An 18,148-nucleotide genomic window follows, 5' to 3' on the forward strand; every position below is an offset into this window, starting at 1 on the left:
GTTGTTGATATTTTGCAATTTTTTACATACACAATCATGCTGTCTATGAACAAAGACACTGTTATTTCTTCCTCTCTATCTGTATGCCTTTTGTTTCTTTTTCTTGTCTTGTTGCTTCAGGGCTTTCAGTACCATGTTGAGTAGGATTGGTGAGAGAGGACATGCTTGTATTGTTTCTGGTATTACTGGGAAAGCATCTAGTTTCTCACCATTAAATAATTACGATGCTCATTTTAGATTATTTTTATAGATGTTCTTTACAAAGTTGAGGAAGTTCTATTTCTAGTTTCCTAAGAGGGTTTTTTAGATAGATATATATATATATATATATATATATATATATATATATTTTTTTTTTTTTTTTTTTTAAGTCATGAACAAGTGTTGCATTTTATCGAATGCTTTTTCTGCATCTGTTGAAAAGATTGTATGATTTATCTTCTTTTTCTTGTTGGTATGGATTACATTAATTGCTTTAGGAATGTTGAGCCAGCCTTGCATAGCTGATATAAATACCACTTGGTTTTGTTGTCTAATTCTTTTTATATATTGTTAGATTCAATTTGTAAGTTGAGAATTTTTACATCTGTGCTTGTGAGAGGTATAAGTTTGTTGCTCTCCTTTCTTGTAATATCTTTGTCTGGTTTTGGTATGAGATTAATGCTAGGCTCGTATTAACAAGTTAGAACCTAATTTCTGTTTTCTGTAAAAGATTGTAAAGGGTCAGTATCCTTTGCTTCTTAAATGTTCAGTAGAGTTCACCAGTGAACCCATCCTGACCTGGTGCAGTATCCTTTGCTTCCTAAATGTTTGGTAGAGTTCACCAGTGAACCCATCCTGACCTGGTGCTTTCTGTTTTGGAGATTACTAATTACTAATTCAATTTCTTTAATAGTCATAGATTATTTAGGTTATCTATTTCTCCTAGTGTAAGTTTTGGTAGATTGTATCTTTTAAAGAATGTTCCATTTTAACTAGTTTATCAAATTTGTGGGCTAGAGATGTTCATAATATTTGTTACCATTTTAATGTCTATTGGATCAGTAGTGGTGCTCCTCTTTTAATTTCCGATATTAGTAGTGTCTTAGCTTTTTTTGGTCTTAGTTAGCTTGACTAGAGGTTTATCACTTTTACTGACCTTTTCAAAGAGCCAGTTTTTCATATTCTCCATTCTCTTGATTTTCGTGTTTTCAATTTTATTGCTTTCTGTTCCAATTTTTATTTCCATTTTTCTGCATATTTTGGTTTTAATTTGCTCTTTTTTTCCTAATGTCCTAAGGTAGAAGAAGCTTAGAGTATTGGTTTTAGGTGTTTCTTCTGTTTACAATATATGCATTCAGTGCTGTAAATCTCTCTCTATAGACTGCTTTTACTGCATCCTACAAATTTGGTAAGTTCTGTTCTCCTTTTCATTTTGTTCACATTGATTGTTTCTCTTGAGATTTCTCTTTAACCAGTATGTTAGTGGTAATTGTTTTTTAATCTTTACATATTTTAGGAATTCCAGCTATCTTTTTGTTACTCATTTCTAGTTTAATTCCATTGTGGTCTGAGACCATACTTTATCTGATTTGTATTAAAATTTGTCAAGGTCTGTTTTAAGCCTCATAATGTGATCTCTTTTGGTGAATGTGCCATGTGAGCTTGAAAAAATGTGTTCTCTGTTCCTTTTGGGTGCAGTATTCTATAAATGTCAATTAGATCAGTTGGTTGATGGTACTGGCCAGTTCAAGTACATCCTTGTTAATGTTCTATCTCCTGGATTTATCAATTATTCATAGAGGAATATTGAAATTTCCAACTATACTAATGTATTCATCAATTTTTTTCTTGACTTTCTATCATGTTTTTTGATGCTTTGTTGTTGGGCACATAAGCGTTAAGAATTGTTATGTCTCTTTGGAGAATTGACCCCTTTATTGTCATGTAATGCTCTCTTTATTCCTGATGTTTTTCCTCACTCTGAAGTTTGCTCTGTCTGAAATTAATATAGCAACTCTACCTCTCTTTTGATTGTTAGCATGATATAATTTCTCTTTTTATTTTTAATCTGTGTCTTTGTACTTAAAGTGAATTTTTTAAACATATGGTTGTGTCTTTTCCATATACTCTGGCAATCTCTGTTTTTAAATTGGTGTGATTTAAAGTCATTACTGATACATTACAGTTGGATCAATATCTACTGTATTTGTTGCTGTTTTTCTTCATTGTCCTTGTTCTTTGTTCGTGTTATCCACTCTTTTTCTGCCTTCTATGATTTTAATTGAGCTTTTTATGTTTCAGGTTTTTTTCTTTGCTTAGCCTATCAATTACAATTACTTTTTTTAAAAATTTTTTTTGTATGTGATTGCCATAGAGATGGCAGTACACATTTACAACCAATCCAAGTCCACTTTCAGATTACACTGTACCACTTAATGGGTGGTGCAAGTACCATGTAACAGAGAATTCCCAATTCCTTCCTCCTATTCCGTTATTAGATTTCTGTTATACATTTCTCTTCATCCATAAGCTATAATTACTGAATACAGTTTTTGCTCTATTTTGAACAAACTGTTACTTGTTAGATCAATTATGAATAAGAAAAATATTTTCCCTTAGCTTATTCTTTCTCTGACACTTCTCCTTTCTTTAAGTAGATCTAAATTTCTACCCTTCATAATTTTCCTTCTCTCTGAGGAACTTTTACAAACATTTCTTGCCAGGCAAATTTACTGGCAACAAATTCTTGAAATTTTTGTCTTGGAAAGTCTATTTTTCCTTCACTTTTGAAGGATAATTTCACTTGCTAGAGAATTCTAGGTACATTTTTTATTTCAGCACCCTAAATATCTTACTCCACTTTCTTCTTGCTTTCATGATTTATGAATAAAAGTCTGATGTTATCATCATTGTAAGTAAGATTTTGTTTTTCTTCTGGCTTCTTTCAAGATTTTCTTTTTTTTTCCTCCCTTTCCCCGTCCCTCTCCCTATATGTACATACTGCTGATAAAGTTTAATTTATAAATTAGGCACGATGAGAGATTAATAACAATAATAATGATAGAACAGTTTTAACAATATACTACAATAAAAGCTACGGGAGTGTGTTTGAGGTTACATTATGACCATGCCACTCCAGCCTGAGCGACAGAGTGAGAGGGACACAGAACAAAAAAAGAGGGTGTGGTAGTGTGGGGAGAGGGGCAGTTAGGATGTTTTCTGTAGCTGTAGTTCTGGAGGCTAAAATTTGTTCTGTGTCCTTGTTTTGTCTCCCGTGTTTACTTTGGATTTTCCTAGGGATTTCTTAAATAATATCTGGAAAATGCTGTTCTTTCATTTGTAATCCCCTCTCATTGTACAGGAGTCCTATTAATGTGGTGGTGTGGGGAGAGGAGAATCATTCTATAGTCCTATGATTAGGTGTCAGTTTTTTAGTGTGAGCCTGTGCCTCTCTCTGGGTTATTTTCATAGATTCTTTAGTCCCCCCACTCCTTAGGTGTGTCAGTAAGGCTAGAGAGACTGGAATTGGGTATTTCCTTTCCCTGGGGTTTTTAAGCTCTGATAAAATAGTATCCCTTGAGGGCAAACTTTGTTAAGAATAGAATGTTCTGGGTGTATTTCACTATGGCTGCTTTTCTACTCTTCCTGCTGAAGGAGGAGGGTAATTTTCTCTGATTGTCTCTGTGATAAACTGGGTAGGGTTCTTGGAGGTAAAACTCAGAAAAATTGTTGAGTTTTCTTGAGCCTCCCTAAGATTGGGTTCCCTTGGAGTTTTTAACTCTTGAGGTTGTCTATATTGAGCCTCCAGCAATACCCTTAAACCAGCTCCAGTGGTCTCTGCTCCTCCTCTGATTAGCTGTGATTCTCTGTATCTGCTTGTTTCTGTCCACTTTGGGGGGTGACTAACAGTTTGTCTTTGCCCTCACTTCAGTGTTCTGATGAATTCTGAGAGGTTTTTTTTTCAGTTTGTTAGCTTTTTTCTTGTGACAAGAGTGTCAGCTTCCAAGCACCTATATGCCAGACCAGAATGGCTTGAACCTTTTTGAACTAAAAATTACACATTGATCATTTAATCTTTTTATTTTAACAGAAAGCACATTTTTCTTATTTTTAACAAGAATTGCATTTTAGAGATGGGATTTATTTTGTTTTCCTAGGTTATTCTGTATTAACATCAGGGTATCACGTAATATTTTGCCACTTATCAGTGATAGTTAAAAAGGCAATGGAACATATGAAGCAATGGAACTTTTCAGTTTACTACGTTAATATAATAATTACTGAAATAAGAATCGTTGGTAATTTTTTGATGAAACAAGCTCAGATGACAATATTTACATAATTTCATCAATAAGTATGTATACCTTAACAGAGTTATTATAAACATATCGTTCCAGTGGTTGACAGTTTGGGAACTAAAATGGAGTATTTCTGTTTGAAGGAATCTTGCAGCCTAACCTTTACTGGGAAGAATGGTTGTCTTTAAACTCATTTTGTATATATTAGCCACATGAATTTGGGTTAGTGGAATTCTTTTCTTTGATTTCTCTAAAATAGTATTAAATATTAGCAGTGATAGTGCACATCTTGTTCATGATTTTATTGGGAACATCCAATATTTCACTGTATATAGTAGGTTATTGATATCTACTGTATTTAAAATTAAAGAACCAAGTTTCTCGCTAAGAGATTTTTTTCTTATTTACCTGTGGTTTTTGCTAATAAATATTTGATCTTTTAGTCTTTATGAATTCTGTGTGAACATTTTTTAAACCCTAATTTTGCACAATTTTATTAATAAGGATTATCTTATGTGCACAGAATAAAGTCAGAAGATCTACATCTTTTTTCTAGACATTGGAATCGTTTAAATGTCTTAATTATTTCATCCCCTTTGTGCTTTGATCTTTACTCTTAATTTAGTTTCTTATCTAGCTTTGTAAGTTAGAGATTGCAAATTGTATGTTTTCCTTATAATTTTATTTAATACCAGAAGTTTTTCTCTAAATTCTACCTTGATCATATCTTATAGATTTTGTGGTATTTAGTATTTTTCTCTAGAGAATATTTACTGTATTTATATCTGGGTCTGTTTTGGATTATCAATACTTGTGGGGTTTTTTTGTTGTTGTCTTTTATAAATTCTGAAGAAGGATGTACTAGTTATCTATTGTGGCATAGCAAGCGACTCCAAAAAGTAGTGGCTTAAAACAGACATTTATTTTCTCACAGTCTCTGTGGGATGGGAATTCCACTTATGTAGATGGTTTTGGTTCTTGATCTCATGAGGTTATAGTCAAGATGTCAACTGGGATAGCAGTCATCCAGATGCTTAAAAGAGGCTAGATGATCTGTATCTAAGCTGGTGTACTCATTATTGGTTGTCAGGTCACTAAAGACTTTTTGCAAGAGGCCTTAGTTTCTTACCACATGGACCTCCTCATAGGGTTGCTTAATTTCTTCAGGCCATAGCAGGTAGCCTTCCCCAGAGTAGATGTTCTTAGAGAAGTTAACAGCTAACATCAGAAGGCATACTTCATCATTTCCACAATATCCTATAATATTGGTTACACTGATCAGCCTCTACATTGTGGTAGAGGATTATTCAAAGATGTAAATGCTGGAAGGTAAGAACCATTGGGGACCATTTCAGAAGCTGATTGACATAAAGTAGAAATAATACCAGATTTTCTTTTAGGATGTAAGGAAACCTTGCATTTTCGGTGTCAGACCTCCTCTTTCAAAGGCCAAAAAGTTAGATACCACTTCCTCTTGTCAGGCCTCAGTTATCTTTTGAAGCAGCTCTTACTTTATGTAGAGAAGTATAGTTGTGACCTTTAGTTGGGGACAGATGGAGCTGCTGAGTACTCAGAATTAAGAGATTGGTAAACTCCTTTAATTCATTTACAACATATTCTTCATGATCTTTATCCTACTACTTTATATTTTTTGGTAATTCTGGAGTTTTTCTGGGAAAATTTATTTTTTTATAGAAGTCTTTTACATATATGGGCTTGTAACCCCTTTGATTCTAATGGATTTTTGAGCCCATGTGCTTGATATATTTCAGAAATTCTTCAGCACTCTGGTTATCTCAGCTTTTTAGCTTTCCTCATGGCATAGATTTTTCCTTTTTCTTGTTGTTTATTCTGTAATATCAGTGATATTTCTGAAGGAAGTCAGGGTAAATTGGAGTGCTTCCTAAGCCTTAGATAGGAAGCCTTTTTGTTTACAGTCCTGCTCCTCAGGTTAGTCTCATTGTTTAGCAGTCTGTTCTGACTACAGAAGGAGAAAAGATTATTCCCCTATGTACTTTCTTCTGTGCTCAGTTTGAAAAGATGATTTTTTTATTAACAAGTAGAGAGTACTGCAGATCCAGTATTGGAGATTCCATGTTTGTTTATTTGCTGTCTTCTCAAGGGAGTAAGATGAATATCATGAACTACCTCTATCTTATTTAAGAATTAGGAAATTGAGTGGTTAGAGTGTATTTAAATTGTTTTCATCCAGAAGACTCAATTCTTCCTGTACCCAATTAATAAGACTGGTGTTTTTTGTTATTGTTACTGGGTTTTGTTTGGTTGAGGGTGGTTGTTACTATTGGGGTTTTGTTTGTTTTTTAACCTCAAACATTAAGGAATAGCATTTTATTGGGCCAGAGAATGGTGTTTCCGTGAGAAAAGATGTGTAAAGAATGACAGGAATATAGAAAACAATATATTTGAACCTGTGTGTTCATAATTGGTCATCAGTTGTCTCTTTGACAGCCCTTTAACCTTGGGCAGGATGGAAAGGTTTGAAGAAAAGGATGGAGATAGAGCACCCCAGATTCTTAATCTAAATCTGCCTGCAGCTGGATCTGTGAGTAAATATGTGTCTCAGTTTTTTCACATGTGAAAATGAGGGAGTTATGTATGGTGATCCTGCTAAAATGTAAGGGAGCCTATAACTTTCTATGAAATACGTTGGAAAAACTAACTGAATAGTGGATAGTAGCTTATTGCAAGAAAGTACAATTTATGGGTAGGTAGTTCAGGGCTCTTCAAGGGAAATTTGCCCTACATGTGCCTTCTCCTTACCCACTGACTGTAGTTTAGTGCCCTGATATTAAATGTTGTGTCCCATATATATATCACCCTCCTCCTTCCAAAAAACGATGTTCTTGTTGATTCAGGTCTTTGTTGCCTTTATTCTATTTATCCATCCAAGTAAATACATTAGCTTTGATTCATCTTAATTCCTCTTCCTATTCAACATGTTTCTAGTAGTCAGATTGCATGTGTTCAGAGAATGTAGACTACTGTTGACCAGTATGATATTTCAGGTGTGCAGTAGTTATAAGTCAGTGCCAATAAAATTATATTACATTTGAAAAATTTAAAGAATTTCCAGATTGGTTACAAATTTGTGGTGTTTCTTTCGTTAGCATATATAATTCATAAGTGAATACATTCTTTATTTTTAGATATATATTTCAAAGAAGTCTTCCCAGTATTATTTCTTATTTACTCGTCAACACTAATGCAGAATTGATACTTATTATCATTTATAAGATATGATAATAATGATTAATAATCAGAAAATAATTATAGTAATTTATAATGCCTTTTTTCCCCTGAAGATTTCATATTAACTCTATTATTGTCCCACTGGGGGTTATTTTATGTCTATTGACCCACCATATTCTTGAAAACAACTTTATTGGTTTATTCATTAATATCAGGGTTCTAATAGCCACTTTATAAAGTAAATACAGTTACTAAAAGATATGTAAGTATATATATGTCTTTATATTCACATATGTACATATATGTGGGTGTATGTGTATATATGATTCCACACACACTGCCATGCAGTAGTGAAGACTAGTGAAAACTCAGAGGTGAGAGAGAGAATGGCTTTTCTGGAGGATTACAAGCCTTTCATTATGAATTATTTTATCAATTTTGAGTATTGGGACATTGTCAAAACAGTTTTCTTAATATCAGTGAGAAAAATATCATGTCATTATATGACTTAAGTAGATTATTGAACCTTGAGTTCATTTGATCTGAATGTGTTAAGTAAATTGTGTCTCAGTATATTCACTGGGAACAAATGAGGAGAAAAAAAGATTTTACAAAATTGTCAGTGATTTCCACAGTTTATTCCACTATAGGCAAAAATGTTATTTTGTTTGCAATTACTCTTCAGCTCTGGAGAACTCAAGAAAGCATCTCACCTTATTTGTTAACTTGGAATTTATACCAATATTGTCCCTTATTCCACCCCACCCCACAACCTTTCTTTTGACTCTATTTTAATCCTTATCTCTGTACAAACACTCCAGCTGGAAAGAGTGTGTGAAAACTAATTCTGGCTGGCTGAAAAAACAGCTTAAATATGTTCTTTCCTCAGTTTCATCTCAAAGAACAATAATAAAACATGGAAACCACCTACAGACATCTCCTAAAATACCTTTTGTCTCATATTATTAACATTTATCTAATCAAGAACATTTATCTAACTGAAGAGAGGCAAAGTTCTAACCTTTTGTCCATACTTACCCTTCTTTGAAAAATGTCAACCATACAGAGTTAGACGCTATGTAAACAGTACTAGAATTTGTATTTTAACTTTCGCCTAATAAAGGGAAGGTGATGATGATATTGTTTTTGGTATATTCTTCAGTTACCATCTAGAAAGAGCAGCACTAAGCCTCTTTTTAATTTACTAAGAGTTCTCCTCATAAAGTAATGCCCCCATCTGCTGGAACATCAGGGTTTTGCCTCAAGAAAAGGCTGTTAAAAAATAATATATAATCACTTGTGCATTTTAAAATTATGTTTTTTCATTTTTCATTCTCATCCATCAGTTTTACTAATGTTTTTATAAAAATTGTTAGTAAATTTCATCTTCTCTGATATGAGTTAATTGTTCTTGCAGACTGATTGGAAAGTGGTGTGTTTTTATATTTTTTAACAAATATATAAACTCATACTCTTTGTAAGAGTATTTGTTAATAGAATAGAAAGTCCTGTTTCTATAACTATTTCAGTGTACAGATGTGAGAATTTTTATAGGTAATATATAGTGTTTAGCTATAAAATCAGCGATGGAAACATTTTCAAAATGCTCTATACCTCAAGTTTTCTTTCCTATTTTTATTTTAAAATTCTAGGTAAAGTAAATCTTTTGTTCGTTTGTTTTTTATTTGCTAGGCAACATGCTGTTGACAGGCAGCAACTTTTCATTCCAGGAAGGAGCTGTAGTTGGATTATTTTGTTTTCATTTCAAAAATAGTGACACCTTTAAGTTAAGCAGGTGTACTGGATTCAGTAATTTCTCCCAACTGGATCCATATACCAACATTGTCTATTAATGAGCTGGAAGTAAATATGTGATGGTGTCACTCATAACCCCTCCCTGTTATTGAGGGCTTTCCTTAGGACTCCCGGGTTGCTATTAGGGACATGATACGACCTGCTGATATAGGGACCAAGTGGAGATATGTCAATTTATATATTAGTTAAGCTGAATTCATTTCTTATTTCTTAGATAAGTATTTATAAGTAAAAGATTTGAAATACTTGATTGTCCCAGAGGTTTATTTTGTACTGATTACCTCAGGGACCATTGATTTGCAGGGTAGGAAAAATTGTTTATTGGATGCCTCTTTGACCTACTTGGACAACTTTGAAACTAAATAAATAGAACATGTTCATACCTGTTTTCTCTTGTAAATGCTTTCTTTGGTATACAGTTTTACAGCTCCTGATCATCTTCATAATGTAGACTTCATCTAATTTTCCTTTATACTGTCACTTTACTTGAAATAGTACGAAAACTGTATTCCTGTGGGGCTTGCCTAAGGTGCCTGACTACATCCAGTTTCTGTTAATAGTCAGTCAGTCTTATCCTTTTTGTAGTTCTTCATTCAAAAGGCAGATTATTTCATTGTACTTGAAAAGATTTCTTAAAAATTTTATTCCGCTTGATCCTAGAGTATTTTTGATTATCTAGTTGAGGTACATGGTTATTTTTCTCAAGCAGTTTGATCCACTACTTCAATTTTTGGTTTTTTTACCTTAACATAGCTATAGGAAAAATAATAAGAAATATGTATAAATATGCTGTGTGTGTCCATGTGTGTGTGTGTATATATATATATATATAAATGTGGAAAGATATTCATATTCTTTTAAGTGAGAAATATTTTGAAGCAGTATGTAGAGGATCCATTTTGGTAAAAAAATGTGTATGTTGTATGCATGCTGCCTGTGGAAATTTTGCTTGCATTCAGTTTTCCTGAATTTAACCAAATAAAAATTATAGGAATTGCCGAACTTTGGATATTTATTTAACCTAAGAAGTTATGTTTTAAAAGATCCCAATCTAAGGTTAAAAAAAATAAATTTTGTTTTATCCTGCACATTTCAATTTTGGACATGATTGTATTTCTACTCTGAAAAATGAAGAAATTAGTACTCTTATGCATCCACCCCATTTTTTCCATTTTTTTGTTGCATAATTATTTTCACACTATCAAGATTCATGTTTACCACCTATTTTGCACATAAAATTTGTTTATGTTTAGTTTTAGTTTTTATTTCAGTGGATTCATAGCTCATCACCGTGTGTATGTGTGTGTGTGTGTGTGTGTGTGTGTGTGTGTGTACATGAGAGAGAGAGAGAGGGAGAGGCGGAAAGAAATTGTTTCGAATTGTGGTGTTTTTTTCTTTTTTTTCTGAGACAGTCTCACTTTGTTGCCCAAGCTAGAGTGCCATGGCGTCAGCCTAGCTCACAGCAACCTCAAACTCCTGGGGCTCAAGCAATCCTCCTGCCTCAGCCTCCCGAGTAGCTGGGACTACAGGCATGTGACACCATGCCTGCCTAATTTTTTCTCTATATATTTTTAGCTGTCCATATAATTTCTTTCTATTTTTAGTAGAAACAGAGTCTCGCTCTTGCTCAGGCTGGTCTCGAACTTCTGAGCTCAAAGATCCACTCGCCTCGGCCTCCCAGAGTGCTAGGATTACAGGCGTGAGCCACCACACCCGGCCTCAAATCGTGTTTTAATAGGCTGGATTTCATTGTTGAGTTCCCCATAGACTCCCCCCACCACACACACACCCCCAACAGGCTTTATTTGCTCTGTTTACTGAATAAGTTCATTCTTATTTGATAAGACTATAACTGTTAACCTTTATATGTGAATGACATCGTTGCTAGGTGCGAGTCTTCTTTGCCTCAGAAGTTTGTATATTACGTTATCATTCAGCATTTATTTTTCCCTTTGTAGACATTTTTCACCCCAGTGGCCTAACAAATTCATTCTTTAGGATTGAAAATTAATAATTGAGTTAGGACTTTTATCAATTTGCTTTTATCCATAATTTGCACATTGGTGAGAATTTTGGGGATTTTGTTGATTCTAGTACAACTTTTGAGAGTGAAATTGAAGTTGAGAACTGTGCAGAACTATTGTAGAATTTTTTAGGCTTTTGTTTGTTTTTGGTAATAACTTCTGTATCCTCATTTGTTTAGTTACTGCAAGGGCAATTCTGTTTAACAGTTTTTCTTGTTTGATTGCTTTATTGGATATTGAGAAGAGAAAGACTGTCTGATTCCATTGTGCTCCAGTTTATCCACATGATTCCTTTTTGGAATTCCAGAGTTTCTATACTAAACATGTATTACTTTCTAGGGAGAAAAAAATAAGTTTATGATCAAATATAGATGTTACAGAATACACAGATTATACACATAGACATTCAAAGAGAAGTGGTTTGTCAGTCTTGAACATCTGGGATACTAACCATGTTCTTTCAGAGTGCATTTGTTGTTTTGTGTCTCCTAAAGAAAAGCCCAGTGACGATCTTGTTGACCTCTGATGTTGGCAGGATTTTATTTACGCCCATTAAGACTAACTGACCTCTAATTGGCAGTCACTATACCTAACAGCTACTGCTTGCTCCTATAAGTAAGCTTTGCGGTCTTTGGCAAGTCATTTAAATCTCTATGCCCAGTTTCCATACCTATAAAAAGTAGACGGACTATATGTTCTTTAAGGTTCCTTTCTTTACTAAATCCATGAGTTTATCCCTTATTTTGAACTGATAACTGCTGTATCTGTTGGAGGTACATATGTACACACAGACACACACACACACACACACACACACACACACACACAATTATTCCAGCAAGATTGTAACCTTTTTGAGGATAGAGACCAAATTTTATATTTCTTCGTCTTCCCTGTAGTGCTTGTCACAGGGCCTTGTAATAAATAAACACTCACTAAATAGGTGTTAGGTTAAATTGATTGAGAAGCTCTGGCATTAACTTGGAGCAACTTGGTTGTTTTACTGTCTGTAATACAGGGAGGCATTTATATAAACATCTTATTTAATCTTGTTTCCAAATGCACCTATTTTTCATATCATTTAAAATGTCTGGTAAAAATTTGTCTTTGACTTTAGTGAAAGTGTGTCTTTAAGGAGTGCCTGCAACTGAAGCCATGAATTCAATTATATATGTATATGTTACCTATACCCATATGTATACAGAAACATACACATGGAAATTGAACAGATATGCCAAACAACAGATATGTGTTGCTTGGTCATGCTAATTTCTTGGGACAAAGAACCTTGATCATGAAATCTTATAACCCCCTGACCTAATATCATCAGAAAATTTATATCCTGTTTTGCACACCTTATAATAACAAATCAGGTGCCTAAAATCTGTGGTATGAAAGGACTTCTTAGTGACTTATGACAACAGTATTATTTAGATGAAGCAATGATCTGTTTTCGACTTGGAATCATACATTATATACATTCAACAGTAATTTACTGGGCAGCTTATTCTCAGATCAGAGTTGTTGGTATTCCAAAATAAATCTCATGATGTGTGCCCTTGTAATATTTGGTAATTCTAAGTTCTTTTAAGACAGTAATATTCTAAATTAGGTAAAATCTTGTTATAGATGTTGTATGCTGTTACTAGTGGGCAAGCAGAAAGGTATTTGGTAAATAGACCAGACTTCAAAACAAAAAAATCTGACTTGAAGAACTATCCCTGGGATAGTTGCCTCTCCTTCAATGCTCAGGATTCTGTTAGTCTGAAAGACAGTGAATCCAACTAGGCTAAGATGAGGCACTTAAGTTGGTTGTATATACCTAATGGAGAACCTTTAAGTAGAAAAACATTTGATATCTGACTGATACTGAACTACATTATGAGAGAGTAAGTTATTAGTATCTATTTATTCCGTGAATTCTTTGTCTAGAAGTGGAGAGAGTTCCACAAATAGTTCCTTAAATATTGTTGGCCAAACAGAGTTAGTCTACAATATAGCATGTAGAGTCAGTGAAGTAGATGTAGAGGCTCCTAGTGAGGGTTTGGAGCTGAGGGGGAGGAATCAGGAGAAAGAAGAGCTATAATAAATATACATGCAATTTTAAGAGCAGTAAAGGACATGCTTCATAATTCTTGGAATTTGCCGATATGTAGCCCTTGTAAAGCATAGGAATGGGAATTACCACGATAAATAAGCCACTCCAGCTGAAAAGTGGAAAGTGTGAATATACACGTGATTGAGTCTTAAAAATTTACTCCTTTAGTCATCCTGCTTTGCCTAACATGTTTTTAAAAGTATAAAAGTCTAAATATAGTAAGTAGTGATCAATGAATATATTTCAGAATTTTACCTTTTATCATCCCTTCATTTATTAAGGTGTATGTTGTAGGGATATTACTGTTATGGGGAAATGAACACAGGCTATTCAGAGAGAAGGCAGCTTTAGGTGACATATTTGTACAATTCCTGTAATTTTTGTCCTTTGTCAATGCAGGGATAAATCTAAAGTGTTCAGTAGCTTTCTGATATATAACAGTGCTCTGGAATTGGAATAATGAGAATTTTCTCCATATATAGTTGACCACTAAACAACTCAGGGATTAGAGGTAGCAACCCCCTCCTCAGTTGAAAATCCACATAAAACTTTTGACTCCTCCAAAACTTAATCACTAATAGCCTACTATTGACTTGAAGCCTTACCAATGACACACAGCTGATACATATTTTAATGAGGAGGAGGAGGAAAAGGAAGGGTTGGTCTTGTTGTCTTAGGGGTGGAAGAGATCGAGGAGGTAGAAGAAGAGGCAAGTGAGGCAGGCACCCTTAGTGTAACTGTACAGAAATACACTGTAATTTCTGTCTGATGTTTTTGCTTTTTCATTTCTCTAAAATTATTTCTATATGGTATTGATCCTTCTTCAACCATTTGCTTTAGTTTCAGTGCCAGAATAAATGAAGGGTCCATGTCATAAAAGAAGTCAAAAGCAATCTTGAATATTCAGAACCCTTCTGCTGGATTGTCTGATGTAAGTTTGTTCTCTGGCACTGCCTCTCCTATGTCTTCTTCCTCATCATCTGACACTGGTTCAGAAGCACTCATCTCCATCAAGTTGTCTTTTATTAATTCCTCTGGTGTGGTTCCTCTTAAATTCCTCTAAGACGTGTAGTTTGAAACCCTTTTTGACATGTGCACAACCTCTTTCATGATTTCCTTGATTGGCTCTCTTGTACATCCTGTGACATCATGCACAACATCTGAACACAGTTTTCCTCCAGCAAGAATTTATTGTTTCGGGTTTGATGACTTTCATGGCTTTCTCTATAACAGCAATGGTATCATTAGTAATGTAATCCTTCCAGACTTCCATGATATTCTCTCTATTGGGGTTCTCTTCTATAATGTTGACAAATCGTTTCCATAGAATACCATGTGTAATGAGCCTTAAAGTTCCTTCTGACTCCCTGATCTAGGGGTTGAATTTGAGATGTTGTATTTGAGGGCAAATAGGCCACTTTGCCCCTTTCAGTGGCTAACTCGTGCAATTCTGAGTGGCAGGGGAACTGTCAATTATCAAAAGAACTTTAAAAGTCAGTCTCTTACTGGCAAGGTACTTCTGACTTTAGGGACAAAACGTCAGTGGAATCAATTCAGAAAAAGGGTTCTCATTGTGCAGGCCGCCTTTTTATACAACCAGAAGGCTGGCAGCTGGTGTTTATCTTTTCCCTTCAAAGCTCAGGGGTTAGCAGCTTTATATTATATATAAAGGCAGTCTTGATCATAAAGCCAACTGCATTTGCTGAAAACATTAGAGTTTGTCTGTTCCTTCCTTCCTTAAATCCTGGTGCTCACTTTTCTTCCTCACTAATAAATAACCTTTGTGGCATTTTTTTCCCCGAGAATAGGGTACTTTTGTCTACATTAAAATTAAAAACCTGTTCTCCTCAGTGATTTTCTTAATGGCGTTTGGGAACTTGTCTGCTGCCTCTTGTTTGGCAGAAGCTGCTTCTCCTGTTATCTTGACTTTTTTAAAGCCAAACCTCATTCTAAAACTATTAAACCATCCTTTGCTGGCATTAAATTTTCCAGTTTAGATCCTTCGCCTTCCTTTTGCTTTAAGTTGTCATGTAATGACTTTACTTTTCTTTGAATCATATTAGAGCCTATAGGTGTGCCTTTCTTATACCAATCCTCCACCCACATAAAAGCTGCATTTTTAGTACGACTTGGAAAGATATTTTGCAAAATATGTAAGGTTTTTGTGCTTGCTGGTGTAGCTGCAGCACCAGGAGCTTCACAGATTTCCTTTTTTTTTTATAATGTTCCTTATGCTGGATTCATTTATTTTAAAATGGTGAGCAACCACAGCTGCAGACCTCGATCTATAGTATATATCAAGCAATTCAGCTTTTTCTTGTAATGCCATGACTTATTTCTGTTTCTTGGGAGTACATTTGGCATCAATAGTTGCACTTTCTGTGGGTCTTGTGGTATTCAAGGTTTACGGTATTGCACTCAACACAATGAAAAATATGTGAGAACCATAAGAGATCACTTTTAACTGCTATATGAAATTTGCTAGAGAGACAAATTGCTCACATAGAGATGATTTATAACATGTCATCTTAAGTGGATACTCACAACACTGGAGCTCCCACAATAGCAGCAGGAGGTGGCTATGAAATCATTATGGTAGGATAGTATGTACTAAAGTTAATTTTATGCAGTTATGATTTAATACTCCATCTTTGCTTACATTTCTCTCAACTGTGAATGGTACTATGTACAGTCGGTTAGCATGCATAAGTTTCGATAAATTTTAACTTTTTATAATTTGTATATATTTTATGGTAGTAAATGATAAAATAGATTGGTATCCACATACATTTTATACATTTATGGCATACATAACTTTTAATTTCTTTGATATTGCTGGGCTATACAGTTACTCTGTTTTTTCATATCGTCACAAATGTCCAAAGAATTTTCCAACATATTTCTTGAAAAATATCTCTGTATAAGTGGACCTATAAAGTTCAAACTTGTGTTTTTCAGAGGTCAACTGTATGTGTCCTATATATCAGGACTGAATAGAATGATGTAAGTCATTAGAAAAGTCAGAACTACATGGTCACTCAGTATTTGAGCCAGTAGTATAGAGCAGTGGTTTGTAGACCTGGTGATATGGCAAAGTCATTCTGGGAACATTCTGTATTTTCCCAGATAAGACTGAGACCCAGAAATTGTATTTTAAAATAGTTCCTCTCGGGTGATTATGATGACATTTGGGAAACTGATGTAAAGCAAAAACTAAATTGATTATTTGTGTATGTTTCTAATTATAATTTGATGCTATCTTTGTGTCCAAAATTTCATTAATACTTACTGATTTTCTTTGGCCTTTTAAAAATAAAAAATTTAATAATTTCTGAATGTGTAATCTGCTTTTATGAAGGAGAATGCTTCGTTGCGCATACTACATTAAAGGTACTTTGCTATAATTATAAATAGCACGGTCCCATCATAGATGAATTGACTATAACCACACTACCATATGACTCTACTACATGGTCACTAGGAATGTTACAGTCTAATTAGGGAGGTGAGAAGAATGATGATTAGCATTCAGCAAAATCTTAAGGGTACTTGTTAATATTCTCTATTGATAACTTTCTTGTTCTCTATTGATAACTTTTAAATTAAAACAAACTGTTTATTTGGGTAGAATAGCCAGGAAGTTTAGTGCCTTAGATCTGAACATTTAAGAATATCTAGGCTGGGCATGGTGGCCCATTCCTGTAATCCCACCAGTTTGGGAGGCCAAGGTGGGAGGATCACTTGAGAACAGGAGTTCAATACTAGGCTGGGTAACATGCCCCAACCCCATCTCTACAAAAAAATTTAAAAACTGGACGTGATGGCAGGCATCTATGGTCTCAGATACTCAGGAGGCTGAAGCGGGAGGATTGCTTGAGCCCAGGGGTTCAAGGTTGCAGTGAGTTATGATCATAGTGCTGTATTTCAACCTGGGCAACAGAATGAGACCTTGTCTCGGGGGGAAAAAAAGTAGGAGAAAAACCATACTGAAAAACAGATTCTATCTTTTTTTTGGTATATGTGTGTGAATATTCAGTGAGTGTTGTGTTTTACTTGGCTGTTGTGTGAATCAATATATTGGCTTGGATAGTTTTATGTGTGTGCATATTTATACGTGAGTAAAATACCATTGTTGGTTACCTGGTTAATATACGTGAGTAAAATACCATTGTTAGTTACCTGGTTAAGTGTTTACTTAATGTTTTCGAATTCAAGGTTTGTTTTTTTTTTTTTTCTTTTTTCTTTTTAGAATAACTGCTGACATCCATATTTATGACCTGGACCTTTTTAGTCTGGTGGTAAATATATAGAGAAAATGTTATTATATAGCTCAGAGTCAACTTTAGTACTCACAGAAATACGTATAATAAAAGCAAGTAATTTAGTTGGTTTTAGATACATATTAACTAAGACCAAAGCATTGAAACAGTAAAGAAAAGAGAAAAAAATGTTGTGGGGTTTAAAAAATTTTTTTTGCTGCATTATTTCTCTTAACAGACAATATCTCTGCTGTTCTACATAGATTTTCAGTGCAGTCATCTCATTCTGAGTGGTGTTTGAAGCACCTAGCTTTCGGGAAAGAAAAGTATTTCCCTTCTGTGGTTCTTAGCAGTAATTTTCTCTACTGTGTCCTCACTGCAGCTGTAAGAGTCTCATGTGACATCTGCTGCTCAGGAGTTCTATGTCCAGAGAAACTGGAAAGACTGTGGCAGACTTGAGTT

The 18,148-nt window shown here is 34.4% G+C and overlaps 1 protein-coding gene across 5 annotated transcripts in view; it reads left to right on the top strand.

The window, feature by feature from the left end:
- The window catches only part of ORC4 (origin recognition complex subunit 4), an 83,188-nt gene that overhangs the window by 10,793 nt on the left and 54,247 nt on the right, over positions 1–18,148 (top strand). Inside the window, exon 1 of one of the 5 annotated variants that reach the window (XM_045559496.1) lies at positions 14,294–14,358. The exons of the other annotated variants lie outside the window; for them this stretch is intronic. The gene's annotated coding sequence lies outside the window, so the exon portion shown is untranslated. Of the gene's footprint in view, positions 1–14,293; positions 14,359–18,148 lie in introns of those variants that run through there. 5 annotated transcript variants of the gene reach the window in all.

Source organism: Lemur catta, chromosome 8, assembly GCF_020740605.2.
Source record: "Lemur catta isolate mLemCat1 chromosome 8, mLemCat1.pri, whole genome shotgun sequence".
Lineage (NCBI taxonomy): Eukaryota > Metazoa > Chordata > Mammalia > Primates > Lemuridae > Lemur > Lemur catta.